This window comes from Neofelis nebulosa, chromosome 1 (assembly GCF_028018385.1).
Source record: "Neofelis nebulosa isolate mNeoNeb1 chromosome 1, mNeoNeb1.pri, whole genome shotgun sequence".
NCBI classification, from domain to species: Eukaryota; Metazoa; Chordata; class Mammalia; order Carnivora; family Felidae; genus Neofelis; species Neofelis nebulosa.
The window spans coordinates 217464331-217483408 of NC_080782.1; positions in this window are offsets into that span (position 1 = coordinate 217464331).

Sequence of the window (19078 nt, forward strand, 5' to 3'; positions counted from 1 at the left end):
AAGAATCTTTGTAAGAACCTGAACGTAAGGCAAAATTCTCTACATCAAAGGGTAATTTGGAGGGAAATATGCCCTGTCTTTGTGTATTTACTATCACATAAAAGCACCTAGTTTGTGTATGGCACATAGCAGATAAGCACAATACATTTGAGTTTCCTTCCTACATCACTATCTCATTTAGTTTTCAGCAAAAAACAAAACAAAACAAAAAAAAAACACAATGAGAAAGTTATTATAGTTTTTATTTTATAGGTGAGGAAATAAAAGTTTAAAGTAACTTGTCTATTTCACATGACAGCAGGTGGCCATTCTGGGTTTATGCTAGAATTCCATGCCTTTCTAGTATCAACACTGCTTCTCTAACACACATAACTGGGCTTTGCAGAAATTGCATTTACAAAGCATTTTCACATACCCCATTACATCAGATCCTCAGAAAACTCCTGTAACATGAGGATTATTATTTCCTTCATTTCCAAGTAGAGGAAACAGCTAGAGGAGTTACAGCAATTTGCCCAGGTTTTCTGAAATGATGAATGGGTCTGTCAGAATTTAATCCCATGCTTTATGATGTCCATACCTTTGCAGTGGGCACCACACCATGTGACATCTCAGCACAGAAGCCGAGATGGCCAAAGGGCTGGATGTGAACTGCATGCCAGAGCACCCATTCATGAGCAAGGAGGATCCAATTGGCTCTTTGGTATTCCAGAGCTGCCCTTAAATCCCAGCTCAGCAGCATGGAGAGGCCACTTGTAATGAGAGTGATAACCAATATTTTCATAGTTTCTAAAGTACCTATCTCATGTGTTCTAATTTTCAATGCAGCCACTGCATTCAACACTACATTAAAAAACAGAACAGTGAGGTAGCTATATTTTTCAGGCTGACTACGTCTAGCCTTGACTGTGTTCTTAGGTGCAGGAATCAATTCCCACGTCCTGTGGAGGCCACTTTCCTAAATGACACTCTGCATTTTTCTTGCATCGCTTAATCTCCTTGAGACTACCTTGATCTTCTAGGTATAATTTTCTCAGGACCCCTTTAAAATATATTTGCTGTAGATTATAACAATAGTATATGGCCTTGAAAATAATTTAGAAAACATAAATGGTATACATAAAAAATTAGCATTAACAAATTACTCATTTACCAAGATAAGCTAGTATCTTGCTACACACACACACACACACACACACACACACACACACAATGTTTCATCACATGTACATGTATGTAGGTACCATTATTTGTGTATTAATGAAGATTTACTATTTGGATTGTTTTTTTTTTTAATGTTTATTTATTTTTGAGAGAGAGAGAGCACACGAGTGAGCAGGGGAGGGACAGAGAGAGATGGAAACACAGAATCCGAACAGACTACAGGCTCTGAGCTGTCAGCATAGAGCCCGACACGGGGCTCGAACTCACAAACTGGGAGATCATGACCTGAGCCGAAGGCACTTAACCGACTGAGCAACCCAGGTGCCCCACTTGTTTTTAATATATATACAGCATTTCAGTGAAAATCCTTGAACACATATGTCTATATCCTTGTCTAATTTTCTAGAAGTGGAATTGCTGTTCATGAGAATATACTTTTTAAGAGATTTTAACATGTATTGATAAATTACTCTCCAGAAAACTTGAATCTATTTGTACTCTCACCAACAAAACAAGACATACCTTTTCTACACCTTTGCCAACAGTGAGAATTAACAAACTTTTATTCTTTAACAAGCTAATAGGAGAAAGCAATGACTTGTTTTTTCACATTTCTCTCACTACTTATAATGGTGAACATCTTTTGAGGGACCTGGGTGGCTCAGTCAGTTAGGTGTCCGACTTCAGCTCAGGTCATGATCTCAGGGTTCATGGGTTTGAGCCCCAGGTCAGGCTCTGTGCTGACAGCTCAGAGCCTGGAGCCTGCTTCCGATTCTGTCTCTCCCTCTCTCTCTGCCCCTCCCCTGTTCACACTCTGTCTCTCAAAAATAAATAAACGTCAAAAAAAATTTAAAAAAATAAAGGTGCACATCTTTTTATCAGTTTATTGTTCAATCTGGAGTGTGTCAAGAATGAAAAGGGGCACTAACCAGAAGGGAGGCAAATGGAATTCGTGGTCACACTACTTACTGGCCATTTGCATTTCTTAGTTTGAGAGTTACTTGTTCATAGCTTTTATTTTTCTATGTAGTTGTCTATTCTTAATGATTACATAAAGATCATGTTACAATAATAATATTAACCTTTTGTAATTTATGTTAAATATATTTCCCCAGTAGGTTATTTTTATTTTATGTTTTTAAAAGTTTATTTATTTATTGGGGTGGGGGGGAGAGAGAGCAAAGGAGGGGCAGAGAAAGAGGGAGAGAGAGAATCCCAAACAAGGTCTGCACCATCAATATGGAGATTGATGTGGGGCTTAAACTCATCAACTGAGAGATCATGACCTGAGCCGAAATCAAGAGTCAGACACTTAACTGACTGAGCCACCCAGGTGCCCCTGTTTATTTTTATTTTTTATTATAAAAGTAATTTAAAAAATACAGGTTTTTTGTAGTTTGTTTCAGGCTTTTCAAGGAAACTTTTTGAGTTTAATTATAGATTTACATGCAATTCTTAAAAATAACACAGAAAGGTCCCCTTTATCCTTTAGCCAGTTTCCTGCAATGCTAACATCTTGGAACATTGTAATACAGTATCAATGAGGATATTGACTTGGGTACAGTTAAGACAAGGATCCTTCATGTCGTCCTTTTATAGCTACACCCACCTCCTTCCCACCCTCCCCTTAACCCCTGGAAATCAGTAATCTATTCTCCATTCCTATAACTTTGTCACTTCAAGAATACTATAGAAATGCAGTCATACAGTCTATAAACTTTTGGGATTGGCTTTTTTCATTCAACACAATTCTCTGGAGATTCCTCCAGGCCATTGAGTGTCCTGATAGTTTGTTCCTTTTTATTGCTAAGTGGTATTCCAAGATAGGGAGGCATCACAGTTGGTTTAACTGTTCACATACTACAGGACATTTGGGTTATTTCCAGCAGTTGTAGTTTGACCTCTAAAAATGAGGCTGCTATAAATATTCATGTACAGGTTTTGTGTGAACCTAACTCTTAATTTCTCTCAGATAAATGCCTGAGGGTGTGATTGCTGCATCGTACGGTACTTACATGTTTGGCTTTTTTTTTTTTTAATGCCAAATTGTTTTCCAGAATGGCCATACCATTTTACATTCTCACCAGCAATGTGAGAGTCATCCATTGTCTGTGTATCCTCACCATCATTTGGTATTGTCATTCTTTTTTATTTAAGCCATTCTGATAGGTGGGTAGTAATAAGTTATTGTGGTTATAATTCTCATTTCCCTTCTGGCTAATGATGTTGAGCATTTTTTCATGTGTTTATTGCTATTTGTGTATTCTTCTTGGTAAAATGTCTCTTCATCTCTTTTGTCCATTTTCTAACTGGATTCTTTGGGATTTTTTACTGTTCCGTTGTGAGTGATCCTTGTTTATACTAGACACTAGTCCTTTGTCAGCTATGTGGCTTGGAAATATTTTCTCCCCAATATATAACTTGTCTTTTCTTTTTCTTAACAGGGTCTCTTCACAGAGCATATTTTTTAAGGTTTCTGATTTATCAAATTTTCCTTTTATGCATTATATTTTTGGAATCAAGTTTAATAACTTTTTTCATAGATCCTCAAGATATTTTCCTATTTTTCCTAGTAGTTTTATAGTTATATATTTTACATTTAGGCTCATGATCCATTTTGAGTTAATTTTGTAAAGAATGTGAGACTTCGGTTGGGTTCATATATTTTCCTATGAATATCTAATTGATCCATAACAATTTCTTCTTTTTTCCTTTCTTTTCTTTTTCTTTTTTTTTTTCCCATCTTTGTCAAAAACCAGTAGGGCATGTTTGTGAGAGTCTATTCCTAGGTCCTCTGTTGTGTTCCACTGGTCCATCTTATCTATCCCTCCACCAGTATCACACAATCTTGATTACTGCAGCTATAAGTCTTGAAATTTGATAGACTGATTCTTTTCATTTTATTCTTCCTTTTCAAAATTGTTTCAGCTATTTTAAATTCTTGGCCTTTCCATATAAATTTTAGGATACTCTTGTCTATGTCTACAAAAATCTTGCTGAGATTTTGATAGAACTGAGCTAAACTTTACAGTGGGTTGGATGTTGTTCTCTCAAAATATATACCCATACCCTGATCATTGGAATAAATCAATGTGACCTTCTATGGAAAAAGAGTCTTTGCAAATGTCATGAAGTTAAGGACGCTCAGATGAGGAGATCGTCCTGAATTATCAGGTGGATCCAAATTCAACAAGTGTCCTTATAAGAGATATACAGAGGAGACAGATAGAAAAGGAGAACACATTGTAGTCAGGGAGACAGAGGCTGGAGTGAAGTGGCCACAAGTCAAAAAAATGCCAACTGCCACTAGCCACTGGAAGAGGCAAAGAACAGATTATCCCCTAAAGCCTCCAGAAGGAAAGCTGCCCTGCCAGCACCTATATTTCAGACTCCTGGCCTTGAGAAATGTGAGAGAATGACTCTCTGTTGTCTTAAGCCACCCAGTTGTGGCCATTTGTTGTAGCAGCCATGGGAAATCGAGAGAAAACTCAATTTATACCTAAATATAAGACCATACCTAAATATGAGACTCTGGATCTGATTTAAACTTCTATTTTTAAGTGGCTTTTTCTGATACTGTTCTTGCAGGAGGTGGCAGGGTTTGGGGGTAGGGGATGGAGAACTACCTTGTTACTGCTAGGGGGAGGTGGAAATCCAGGTTCCCCACTTGGCCTCTGTTGACACATGGGAGGGAGCTCCTTGCTACTGCTGGGTAACTACTGGCTGCTACTCCACGGGCCCTGCGAGGTGGGATGGGGGGATGTTTTTGCAGGCCAGTGGGGATGAAAGTCCTGGCCCCTACGTGGCCTTCTCTGCCAATCCCCCAGTGGAGGGCTCGGGAGCACCTTGATACTGGCTCACGAGTGTCAGAAGTATAGGCTCTTCTGCTCTTCACTGGCATGGGTGGGAATGGGACCACAGCTTTTTCTGTGGTGTTTGGCTGAAGGAGCAGTTAATGCCTAAAAATTGTCTACCTTTCCAGACTGCTCCTTTCCTCTTCCTTTGGCTAGAGAAAGCAGACTTTTCTGAGGGCTTTTTGCCATCGTTGTCTGCTCCTTTTGGCCTTTCTGGGTTGCTGGCTTCTTGGGTTCCAAGTCTGGGCTATCTGAGGCAAAAAGAAAATGCAGAGAACTCGTGGCCGTGTCATTTCTCCGGTCTCCAGGGGTGTAGCAGCCCTGCCTTCTGATTTCTGTGTTCAAAACCATGTAATGTTTATTTTAGATATAATGTCCAGGGACTTTCGTTGTCCTTAGTGAAGAAATAGGCAAAAGTACATCTACTCCAAAGCAAGAGTCTGTTTTATTAAAAATAGAATAATAATAATAACTAACAGAACCTAAACCCGACATCTAAGTGTCTCACTTCTCCTGCCTTCCCCTCGCTCCACTTTCTTTAAGTAACTCTTGGTTCCTCTAGTGCCTCTGTAATAGTAACAGAATACAAATCAGAAGCCTCACACTCTCCACTTTAAATTTTAATTAGGTAAATATTTTTCCTAGGTGCCATATTTCCTTAGATCTCATTTAAAATATTCAACAAGGCATATAATTGAAAAATCTCCCTCTCATCCTTATTCCTCAGACACCCAGATCTCTTCCCCTAAAAGCAACCAATGTTCTCATTTCCTTGAATATCCTTCCAGAGATATTTTAGTCATATATTATCAAAAACATTACGCTTTTATGATCAAATGTATTATCATTCCCAACTATTGATGTCCTCTTTCCTAGTAAGGGAATTATCTATCCCTGCCTATGGTAGTGCCTTCTTGTGGAAGGATTATCCCTACATGCCCCATAAACAGACTTCACCATGTACTTGCTTTGACCAATGAAAGGTGAGCATCAGTCATGTACACCAGTATTAAGCAGAAGATTTAACACCCTTGTGGGTTTTTACTACCTGCTGGCTCTTCTCTGAAATGAGAAGAGGTGTTCTAGGGGCTACCCCTTTCTCCTGGGTCTCATAATGAGAACTTATATGTCAGTAAACTCACAGCCACTATATTAGTTATCTACTGCTGCATAACAAATAGCTTTAAAATGTAGCAGCAGCTTAAGATAAAAATAATTGCCATACAAATATTTTAAAAATTATTTACTAGATGAAAATATTACTATCTCGCAAAATTTCTGAGGGTCAGGAATCTGGGAGCAACTTAGTAAGGTGATTCTGGCTTAGGGTCTCATGAGGGCTATAGTCAAGCAGTCAACTGAGTCTGCAGCAATCTGAAGGCTTGACTGGTGCTGGATGAATGACATGCTTCCAAGATGACTCACTCACGTGGCTATTTGCAGGAAGCCTGTCTCAGTTCCTCACCACAGGTGCCTCTCCACAGGGCGACTCAACATGGCACCTAGTTTCCTCCAAAACAAGTGATCCAAGAAAGAATGATGCGCCATGTGCCCACAATGGAAGCCATTGTGCCTTTTAAATTTTTTTTTTTTCAACGTTTTTTATTTATTTTTGGGACAGAGAGAGACAGAGCATGAACGGGGGAGGGGCAGAGAGAGAGGGAGACACAGAATCGGAAACAGGCTCCAGGCTCCGGGCCATCAGGCCAGAGCCTGACGCGGGGCTCGAACTCACGGACCGCGAGATCGTGACCTGGCTGAAGTCGGACGCTTAACCGACTGCGCCACCCAGGCGCCCCTCATTGTGCCTTTTAAAACCCAGTCTCAGAAGTTATATGGGATCACTTCTCTAGCATTGGATTGGTCACATAAACCAACTCTGGCACCATGTGGGAGAGGAATACATGGGGGTGTGCATACCATGAGGCAGGACCACTGGGAGCCATCTTGGAGACTGCCAGCCACAGCCAGAGACATGATTTATAAGCAAAACAACACATTATTGTTTTAGTATTTGGGCAGTGTTGGTTGCCTCAGAATAACCCATCACAAGCTAAACCGATAAACTTACATGTCTTTATTTATAAGGTTTAAATAGTTGGCTTTTTGGTTTTTTTTCGTTTGTTTACTTCATGTTCTGAAAGATGAACAATGAATACTTCTTATACTCTCTTTGACTTTCTTACCATCCTGCCCATTTCTTAAGTGTGGTTAGTTTTATTATTTTTTTTAGGTTTTTATTATTGTTTTTAAGTTTTTCTATTTTTAAGTTTTCTATTGTGTGTATAACTCTAAATTATGTGCTTAGATCTGGCTCCATCAGCTTTGATATCATTGGCTTACTCCTCACTATATAAGATTAAGAAATCAGTGCTTCTACAGCTCTTCTAACATCATCTCCCTCCAAACTTCTATCAGTGATACCATTTATTTTTATTTTTTTAATGTTCTTTTTGCCTCTTCATATCCTTCTCTTCACACCGTGTTGTTACCCTAAGACTTTACTAAGCTGAGTCACCACACAGAGCAGAAGGCTAATGAAAGGTTCTTATGTCCATCAGGGAAACATAAAAACAGTGGGTGCTGAGAGGAGCAGTGGATTTGATGCTATAAGACCTGACTCTGAGGCAGAGGACTGACTGGAATCTAGAGGATTCCTGACCTGTGCTCACATGTATTTTCTTTCAGGTCCTTATCCGGGGCGGACAACATTTCCCACTTGGGGCCAAATTCCCCAAGCTTCCACAGCATAGGAGCATCAATCCTGGTGCTTATGCGAAGAGAGCCCCTGATGCAAACAGGGGAGTTGAGGAGAGGGCAGCCTGATAGAGCTTTTCTAACAGACACCTTTTGTGTCCTCCACCTTGCACTTGCTATTTTTCCTGAATCAATCCAACCTCCCAGGGTGTAGTTAATTCCTCTTAACTACCTGTTAGTGTGAGTATCCTGTGGAGTTCACCTGTGGACCCTTACAAAATGAGGTGCTGGGATACAAATATAGTGCAGGACATTCAGTTCGATTTCAATCTCAGATAAACAATGGATTTTTTTTTGTATAAGCGCATGCCAAATATTGCATAAGACATACTAAACAATTCTCCATTGTTTATTTGAAATTCTAATTTAACTGAGCATTCTGTATTTTTACTTGCTAAATCTGCAACTCTACAAGGGTGGGGCTGAGCTCCCTCTTATCAGCAGGGACAGATGCAGAGCCAGGAGCCCCATACAGAAGCCCTGATCAATCCAAGACCGTCATGAAGACCTCAAAAAGCCTGCCTATGTTAAGAGATATGTCTTGTAGAGAGGCATCCACATGCAAGTTTCTCAGTTTCCTTGAGTAGCTTTATCTGCCAGCCCACAAATTACCTCATATGCAAATGATTCCACATCTATTTCTCAGCCCTAGAGAAGCAGTTTGCATTCAATGTATCTGCATTTGTTTATACTTTTGTATGTGTTGTCCTTTTTTCTAACAGATCCAGATTCAATATTTCCTGAATGCCAGTTCTGTGACAGCACACTGTATTAGGTGTTTTCTCATCTCCCCTCTCCTTATCTTCACAATCCCATGAAGGAAGCATCGTTTATTAGTGTTGTTGTTCTTGTTTTCCAGATGTGGAAACTGAGTTTCAAAGGGTCCCTGAAGGCCGAGGGACTCATCAGAACAGTGTTGCCTGCGGCCACTACTAAGAAATGCTGCAGCGGGGATGGAAACTCCTTCTTACAGAGGAACGGCTCCCTTAACGTCCTGGAGGCCTCCCTGCTTTTCCGTCTTCACCCAAGGCACCTACCACTCACTGCTCCCACCAATAACCAGGTACCAGTTTCTCACCCCCATTGGCACTCTTAAAAAGCTGAAGCTCAGTAAAAGGAGAGAGGAGGGAACATTCCCTCCCATAGGATGGTGACGTGGAGCTTCTGTGATTTACTATGAAAACCATGGAGATCCATTCATTAGTCCATAGAAACAAAGTTGCAAAAGGAGGATAAATCCTACACTTGTCTGAATAAGTAAATGGGCTGTGGTTTGGCAGCTCGAGAACTTATTGAACCTTTAGGTTATAATTTACGTTGGCAAATGCGATCTAAATTCAAGCCATTGATTTAAAAATGAACTTGCACAGTGCTCACCTTGGAGTTTGTGCCTGCCTTTCCCAGGTAGATGAATGTATGTGACTGGTTTTGCTTTCTCCTGGAATTTCAGTGAGGGGAGGGACCATGTCTTTGGTGATTTATTGTTTCCCTGGAGGACTAGAGCACTGCTTTGGCCAGAACTGAGTTCAGTCCATGCTTTCCAGTGATGGAGAAGCATGGGAACCTCGCATATTTCTATCTGTAGCGGTGATGCAGCTCAAGAGATTTGCAATCACTTGCAATCATTATTAACTGCTGGCTAACATTATTATTATTTTTTATTTGAGAGAGAGGGGGGCAGAGAGAGAGAGAGAGAGAGAGAGAGAATCCCAAGCAGGCTTCACACTGAGCATGCAGTCCAGTGTGGAACTCAATCCCACAACTGTGTGAGATCATGAGTCAGGTGCTTAACTGAGCCACTCAGACATCCTTAGGCCATTATTTTTCTTAACGGCATAAACCCCTATTAGCTTTTAGTTTGCTCTTTTGAGAAAGCACTGAAGTTTACATCTTCCCAATTCTCTGAAAGAACCCAGAAAAGTGTGAAGAAGGGAAAACCATTTAGGTAGGTATCAGCTCAGGGCCTTCAAAATAGCTGGGTTGGGTCAAGCTTCAGAACTTAGTTTCTGCTGTGAAATACGAAAATGATGCAGATGTGTACCCTTGGACTGAGGCAATATTCAATTTCACTCTGGTGGTTAGGGAAGAAGGACATCCTAGTCTGAAATCCTACCCATAAAAAGACTGAAGAGAAGTTCCTCCAAAACAAAATAAAATATGTATTGTTTAGGCAAGTGTTATGGTCAGATGACATTTTGATTTGAGTCTGCTCCGCTTAATGCCTTCATCTCCTACTCTGAGGGATGAAATCAGCTCTCCCATCCCACAGGTTCAGAAGAAAGCTCCCCTTTGCAGGCTGAGATGCCATTTTCAGCTTTGGAAGGGAAACAAATCATGTTATTGTCAAGGCTGTTATTGAGAACATCGTGCTCTCAGCCCTACTGGCTTGGCCATAGTCAAAAGACTCAAACAAAGCTGTTTGCCATGAATTTCATCACTCTGCCTTGCCCAGCTGGGATCTCCCCCACCCCTACCTAATCCGCTCTCATTTTGAATGCGCCAGAATTTATTCCAGGAACAAGTTAAAATTCTTGCTACTTTGAGACCTACAAACAGTGCAAATCTTTTCTTTCCTTTCCCTTCCTTTTTTTAAGAAAATAAAATTGCTTGCTGGATGATCCTGGGTGGATAGCTCCAGCGTATAAAGCCCCTCAAGAGTAGCAGGGGATGGAGTGATCACTTTGCCAGACTGGAGGATATACATAAAGTATAGGCCACTGAGCAAATACCTAATTGCCTTCCAGGGCACAGAGGCCCCAGGGCCCCGTGCCTGGCTCTGACACCTGTCACCATTGCTGAGTGGACCCAAGAGAGTTTGTCTACTCAATAAAGGCACTGGAGTCCTACCTGTTAATCTCTTGCCTTAGGGCCTGTACATAGGTCCCTTATCCATTATGCTGTCAACTTCTTCACCTCTGAGGCAGGATAGGAATGCAGTGGTTGTCCTGAGGAATTGGGAAAATACAAAGAATAATGTGTTCCCCCAAACAATGTTATTTAAGAGTCCACTGGATGGGGGAGAAAATGCACTGGCAGCTTTCATTACTTTTGTTTTGAGCATTTGTGTGTTTGAGTTGGGAGGGTGAGAGGGAGAGCTTTATTTCTTTTTAGAGTTTGTTTTGTTACTAAATTTTCCTTGAAAAGTACTGTTGGCTAGAACAGTCTTTCTGAAAACCTCCAAAATAGAACACAAGAGTCAGTATGGGTAAGAGACACTGCTTAAAAAGCAATACCTTTGGAAGCGGAAATTGTAATATTAAAATTCTTGCTCAGACTCAGAGTCTGTGATTTGAGGCAAGTGAATTTGGATATCTGAGCCTTTCTTTCCACCCCACCTCTGGGAGATGAGTATACTATAATAAAACCTATTTGAAAGCATGGTTGTGAGCACAAAATAAAATAGAATATATAAAGTACACAGCACAGAACCTGGCATGTAGTGGGTGCTTAAAAACAGCAACAGCCAACATTGATTTACTTATCGGTTACCATCATCTGTGCCTTACCTAAAGGATGTCATTTAAACTTCACCACTACTCCAAGAGGTAGCTACCACAATCATCCCCGTTATATAGAAGGGTGAGACTTAGAAGGGCCCTTCCAATCAAGAGGCAGAGGCAGGATTTGAGCCCAGCTCTGGCTCTTACCTGCCGTGTCCTATGCAGAGGCTGCAAGCTGAGTCCCATTAGCCAGATCTGGCCCATGAGTGTGTATGGTATGGTTCAGCTTACAATATATATATGTACAATATATATATGTATATATATGTGTGTGTGTGTGTGTATATATATGTGTGTGTGTGTATATATATATATATATATATATATATATATATATGTTTTCAAGAATTTACATATATATGTAACTTGGTTGTCAACTCTTAAAAATTGAGAAAGATTTCACAATTCTGGATCTTTAGCTTCTCCCTTAAGGTCTGAAGCTCTGGCCACCATGCCCTTGTGTTCCCACATAACCATGTGTACCTGTGGACAGTCCGGAGCTTGTGACAGTCCCCACCACTCCTCACCCTCGCACATTCTGGCCCCCAGAAGTATTGTAGGCTTTGTCTTCTCTCCCTCCTCCTTTTGCATCCTAAAAGTCAGGAAGTTATTAGGTCTGATGTCTGTATGTGGTTCCTTTGTGGAGTAAAATGGCCAGTCCTGTCTGAGATAGCTCCCGGGCAGTACAGGGTCAATGACACACTAATGTTCCCCGTTTCCTCGAGGGCTCCCTGATGCTTCCTCTGCTCTGAGAAATCTGGAGAGACCCTGAAGCACCCCTGACTGTGAGTGCGTGTCATCTCTTACCTCTCAGATTGCCTTTTTCTTCCCTTTGTACTTCTATGAAACCACCTGAACCAAGAACCTCATCACCTCCACCTTCCTCGTTTATCGCAGGAGCCTCTTACCCCATCCCCCTGTTATATCCCCTACTCGTTCAACCCATTTCACACAGTGACTTCATACCCACCTTCAGCAAATCTTTCCCGGTCAGGGTTGGCTTCAGGGGTGTGAGATCTGGCAATTACACCAGACCCCACACCTAGAAGGCTCTGTACCGGTTTAATGCTCTCCTATTGGCATCTTGAAATTGTTTATGATTTTTGAGCCAGAAGCCAACAATTTTATTTTGCACTGGGGCTCACAAATTATGTAGCTGACCCTATCCTGTTTCAGTTCGAGAAGCTTCAATGAATCCTCACCTTAGAAGTATTTCCTAGTCGTTTTTTAGCATGGCACACAAAGAGCATAGCGGTGTCTGTGTGCTACAGTGGGATGCTCTGAAGCCCCAGACCCCGGCCAGCCATAATGGGGGGAACGGATGTTACGGAAAACCGGAACCCCTTCCCGGCACACAAAGATGCTGAGCACACCCTCTAGGGAAGTTCTGGCCTGCAGGAGTAGGTCCTATTAGTTCACCTTCCTGCTCACCCAGCTGTATTTTAGGAGCCCCGTCCTGTCATGTCAGTCTCTATGAGTCCACGTATTACTCTCATTCTTATCTCTAGACCCTCATTGATGTAGTTCCTGTAACTGTTCCATCGCAATGTCACCCAAATGCTGCCCATTTTGTCAGAGCAGCTCAAGTCCATCTCCTCCACCAAGTCTACTGTGTATCAGCCAACAGTGCTTCATTCACACATCAAATGATTATCGGTTGCTTAATCTGTACCAGGTCCTGAGCAAGTGTTGGGAATATGCTTAAAAACAAACCCATGCCTTAATGAAGCTTATTGCAAGTTAGGAAGGCAGTCGCATAAAGAGGCCACTTCGAAGCACTGTGAAAAGAGGCATCATAGAAGCAAGGGAAGGATGTATTAGTTCCTAGGGCTGCTGTAACAAATTACCACAAACCTGGTGGCTTACAGCAACAAAAATTTGTTCTCTCATAGTTCTGGATAATAGAATACTGAAATCAAGGTGTTGACAGGACCATACTTCCCCTGAAGGCTTTGGAGAAGAATCTTCCCTTGCCTCTTCCAGTTTCTGGTGGCTCTGGGCTTTCCTTGGCTTGTGGCCGCATCACTCAATCTTTGTCTCCTTCTCACATCTTCCTCCTTTTTTCTGTGTTTCTTATAATGACACTTCTCAGTGTATTTAGAGCCCACTTGGATAATCCAGCATGATCTCATCTCAAAATCCTTAATTACCTCTGCAAAGAGCCCTTTTCCAAATAAAGTAACATTCACAGTTTCTGGGAATTCAGATGTGGACATTTAGGGGGGCATCCTTAAACCCACTTCAGAGGGTATATGACAGGGCAGCTAAACCCACACTGAGGAACTGGGGGATGTCTTCTTGAAAAAAAATAACATTGAAACTGAATAATCCAGAAAAAGAGGGGAAAGAAGAGGGGTGGTAGTGGTAAAATTATCTCTATAAATAGTATGTGCAAAAAATCCCAATACAAAGTTAAACATGCTGGGTCCCTGAACTAAATGAAGCTAAGTGTTTTTACAGAATAACATACATGAGATAAAGGATAAGAGAAGCAGCTGGAGAAGTGAACAGAGCCAAGCCAAGATGAGCCTTGTAACCACAGAAAGGCCTTTGGACTAATGTACTGGGGAGGCATTGAAGGCTTTTAAGCAATGGAAGGACATTATCGAATTTCAAAAGATTGCTATGGCTGTATTGTGGAGCATGATTTGGAAGGGGCCAAGACTGGATCATGGAGACTGGGTGGGAAATGGTCACATAATCCAGGCAGTAAATAATAAACTAGGATAGTACAGAATGGGGGAGGGGGAGGCAAATCAATAAATTCAAGAATTTATTTGGGAGGCAGAATCAACAGGACTTGGTGGCCAAAGGCATTTCAGTGTGGAAGTCAAGAATGGTGCCCAGGCTTTTAGCTCCCGGTTTAGAGAACATTGCCATTATTGAAGTAGGGAGCGGAAAAGGAGGTGCAATCTGGATGGACACTGGAGGAATGAGTTTGAAGTGTCTTTGGACCAGCCAACTGAAGATGATTAGTGGGCATTTGAATTTAGAAGTCAGAAGAACTGGAGAGAGTGCTGGGGCTAGAAATACACTTGGAAACCATCAGCATATGGATCATATGTTAAGTCAGGGAGCAATGGATAGAGTGAAAAGAGAATAGGGCCCAGGACAGGACTCTGAGGAGCACTAAGACTCACTCAAGGGCAGTGACTGCTGCAAGTGGCAGAGAGCTCAGAGGGTGGCAACTACCAATATTTAGCTACATGTGGTTTTTATGATACAATTGAAAATTTATTGTCAATTGCCCTATTCTGTGTCATTCATTTTATATTTTGCTGAACAATTCAAGTACAATAATGTTCTCCATTATGCTGTATTGGTCACTAACTATTTCATATACCCAAGAACCAAGGCAAAGGTCCAGAACCAGAGGCCCATGTGGGAATAAATGCTGAACAGTTGGCTAGGTGTTATCTGTCTGAGCCTGAGTCAGAGAGCCTAGGGAAGGGACATTTCCCATCTCCTCTGATCCTTCACCCAAACCCATCATCCAACATCACCATCAAATGAATATTCTAAAAAGTTCATTTCTCTTAGATTATAATTAAGTTTCTCTAAATTAAGAAGTATGTTTTTCTGGCTCAGTGTATTTCTTTCCCCCTCCCCTGCCCCCTTTTCCAGCCGGTAAAATTCTATGTAACAGCACTGCTCAATGGAAATTTCTACAAACGTGAAAACATTGGTACACCTATATTATATAATATGGTAGCCCCTTGCTGAAGGTGGCTTTTGAGCTTTGGAATATAGCTGGTGTAACTGAAGAACTGAACTAATTTTATTTAATTTTGATCCATTTAAGTTAAAAAAAAAAAACCCACATGTAGCTCGTGGCTACCACATTGGGCAAAATAACAATATAACTATAAGGGAGCTCAAAATTCATTTTCTCAAGGAACATTCCCTGAATCCTCCTCCCAAAGCCAGGCCTATCTCCCCACTATATGCTGTCTAGAGTCTTGTACTTTCATAAAGCTAAAGAGGGCTATAATTTTGAATAATTATATGTGTATTTACTGCTTTAATGCCTGTTTCCCCTGATAAAACAAGGAAAGCAGGAACTATGTCTACTTTATTTGCTACTATATTTCTAACACTTAACAAAGGGCATGGTACTTACTATGTGCTCAATAAATATTTATTGAAAGTGAGTGAATGATAAAATGACTCACTAAAGCATATTATGGGATTATGTACCAAGTATATGTTTATTAAATAGTTGGCTATAGATTGTAACCATATAATAGATAATTCCGGAAGGCTAATAGCTCTAATCTATAGACATTGGAACTGTCAAGAGAGGGACAAGTTTGACAGGCTCAGTTTTGGATATGTAAAAGTTGAGGTGCCAGATCATGTGTTTTCTATTCCCTCGATCTTACTGTCCACTAAAATCCTGAAGGCTTTCCAGTTCACAATGGATGGTATGCCACATGTCCTCTCTCCTGCACTTTGCAGTTAATAGGAAAACCACTCACACTTCTCATTAACATTTGAGAACATTACATCACTGCTCAGCCCCTCCAAGTTTCTCTAAATCCCGAGTTTGTCATAGTGTCCTGGTCTCTGGTGCCAGCTTTGCATTCTCGCAGTGTTTATTTGGCATATTCTCAAAGTTCCTAATCCAATTAATTTCTAAATGGTGACTATGTCAGGAGCTATGGCACACCACCGCAGACCTCCCTTCAGATTCCAAAATGCACAAGTCAGCACTCTTTGGCTACAGCCCTGCAATAGTTAGGTAGCCCCTGCCTGGGATGGAACTGGAGCCACATGAGAAGCTCCAGCCTCACTGGAACATCTGAGAGCTCCCCAGCAGGCTTTTCAGTCACCTTCAGCTCTGGGCCCCTCTCAACGCTGTGGCTTCCATCTCCTCCTAACAAATAAGTGGAACCTGGAAGGTTCTGCAAGCCCCACTGAATCCAGTTTCCTACACCCTGGGATGGCATCAGGCCAGGGCCCGTTAGCCAGGTTTCACTTCAAGTCCTTGAAGGGCATTCTGGGTCACAGCCAGGATAAACAGGCTAAGCCCCGGGGGGGGGGGGGGGGGCGGGGGTTAGTCCAGCTGGGGTTAGGCAGAGTAGAGAGCCTGGGGAAGCCAAAGAGAAGGGAGGCTGAAAGAGAGGGTTGGGAGGGGAACTTTCAACAGTTCTTGATTTTCGTGCCACCTTTGTGGCCGGCTTCTGCAAGCCTTGAGAGGGACTGTAAGGGATTTGGCTTGGTAAAGATGAGTGCGGAGGAGTCGGCCCCCGGTGCACAGATTTGACTCAGAATGGGCAAAAGAGCATTAGCCTTTTCTTCAAAGCAGTCTTCTCAGACACGCTGTGTTCTGTGTAAAGCTGAAGGGAATGGGCTTTAGTACGTATCACAGGGTCCCTGGTGGTGGACAGACACCTCCCTGTGCACCCCGAGGTCCTGTTAGCAGCTCTGTGGGGCAGCCACACCAGCTCCCCAACGTAAAGAGAAGAAGCCACATCATCAGCAGATGCCACCCTCCCTGGTCCATCTCCTTACACTCATTCCGTTGCCAAAAGACCACCGACCTCTGCTCTTGCCCTACTGTTTAGTAGAAGAGTCGTCCAGACGTTAACATTCCTCATTTTCCCTGCAGGAGACACAACTGCCGCCTTTTAAAATTTCTTCATAATCCTAAAAGCTACCAACAGAAGTGAGATGAACCACTTCATGCTGGAGAATCCATAGGCGGTCTGATTTACTGTGAGCTAGAGTCACAAACGGGAGCACGGGGTCATCGCTCAAGAGTCTTGGTAGCAGCCCAGGTGATTCCCAGAAGAGAGCAAAGCCACAGGGCAAGGGCAGCTGGTGATGTCGCCCTTGGGTTCCGATTGGCTGGAGCAGAGAGACAAGGGAGCACTTGAAGTCAGAGCAGAACACGGCGCACGGGTCCAAGAATGCCTGTGGCCTGTACTGTCCCGTTGTTATACTTGTACATAATTCATGGAGTCATTCAGCCCAGTAGTTGGGGCCCAGCCAAGGAGCAGCCCATGCTGTCCCCTCACAGCCCACTGGCTAGGTTTGCTCTACCCAGTTTAACCCCAAAGGAAAACATTGATTTTACCGATATCAAACCTCAGGCCACTGAGAGATCTAAGCCATCCGGTCCTGAGACCTCTGGGAAGCTTTGCAGTGTCAAGCTGCCAAAGCGTCCCAAGTGCTGAGTGTTCGCAAACGGCCCTTTTATCAATTACCTACAGCATACCGGTGCTGTCTCATAAGCTGTTCTACTTCCTCCTGTCTCCAAAATCTCCTTCCCTTCTCTCATCTTCATAGGCAACTGGTCTCATTCAAGGCCTGAGGGTTTCTGTCTTTAACTTCTGGAATAGACTCTGACCTGATTTCTCTGCCTCATCCACACAAAAGCCTGAAGGAACTTGCAAGTGTATGAATCTGATCAAGTCATTCTGCTTCTTAAAACTTTTGTGTGTCTCTGATGCCTTTGGAGGTAAGGTCTGCTGTTGGTTTGGCATTCAAGGCCCCCCCCTGGCTGCAGGCGCCCGCCTCATGCCCCGGGCCTCCCCACCTGTACTCACCCAGAATGGGCACACTGCCTCACACCTCTTTATGCCTTTCTGTGGGAACTTCCCTTGCGAGTGCCTGCCAGGCAGTCCTGATTCACCCTTGTGATCTCCGGCGTCTTCCTTTTATCCCTGGAGTCTTTCCGGAGAACACCCACCACAGTCGGTCTCCCCCACCATGAGCAGTGGAGTGACTCTACATCTTGTACCACTTATTCCTGTTACATCTCCCACTCCCCTGTAATATTTGTTTCCTTCATTTTCAAGGGAGGAGATATCTTCCCCCAAGGGGGAGAGAAGTAGTTCCTGGAGGAGGGGCTGGAGAAAACCTTACTCTTTTTATTATAAAGCACAGATATGCATACAATTCATAAATATATACAGAGTGTATCTGTGGTATTAAAATTTCACAGAGGGCAGGGGACGACGAGGAAAAAATGTCTAAGAAGGCTCCTTAGAGGCCAATAATGAAAAATAGGTTGAGAAATACAGAACTGATTTGTTCATACATCTTTCTCACCAATTGGACTGTGAGCCTTTTGTGAGTCCCCAGAGCTGATAGAATGTTTTGAATAAATGTGTAATGTTAAAAGCTGAAGGCATGTGTACTTGAATGAATTCTCCCAGTAATCCTTTGGGGTGGCATTACTGTCCCACTGGGGGAAGATTAGGAAACAGGTGCTAAGTGCCCCTTCCCCACCTCCACTACCAAAGTTCCAGAGTTAATAAGGGTAAGGTAGAAACATTTTAAATTAAGGAATTCTAGAGTCCAAATCTAATGTTCTTTTATACTTTAGTATAATTGAGATAATTTACACAAAAACAGGAAAATGTGTTTCCTAATTTGCCTTCAGCATTCAAAAATGCTCTGGTTGGAATATCCTAAACCAATTTGAGCACCCAAGAACAACCTTGGCAAATCAAACCTGTGGTCTTGCAGACTCAAGCAAAGATGCCCCAGCCCTTGGCTGGGTTTGGGTGAGGCTGGTGGCCTTCTACCTGACTCCCGAGAATCCAAGGTATAATCAAGTGGAGACGACACCACCCACTTAGTTTGTAACCCTGAGCCTTGCAATTGATCTAATTAAATTAAATTTTAAAAAATCCAGCCTTGAGCCTCTCCAGTGTCTTGAACTGAGCAGCGTAAGGGGCTACTTTGCCCTCAAGAGGCAGGGGTGGTGGAATGAGAAGGAATACACACAATTGTAATGTAAGATTCAACAAGATGACAGTCACGAGAGAGACAGGCAACTCTAAGCCAGGAGAT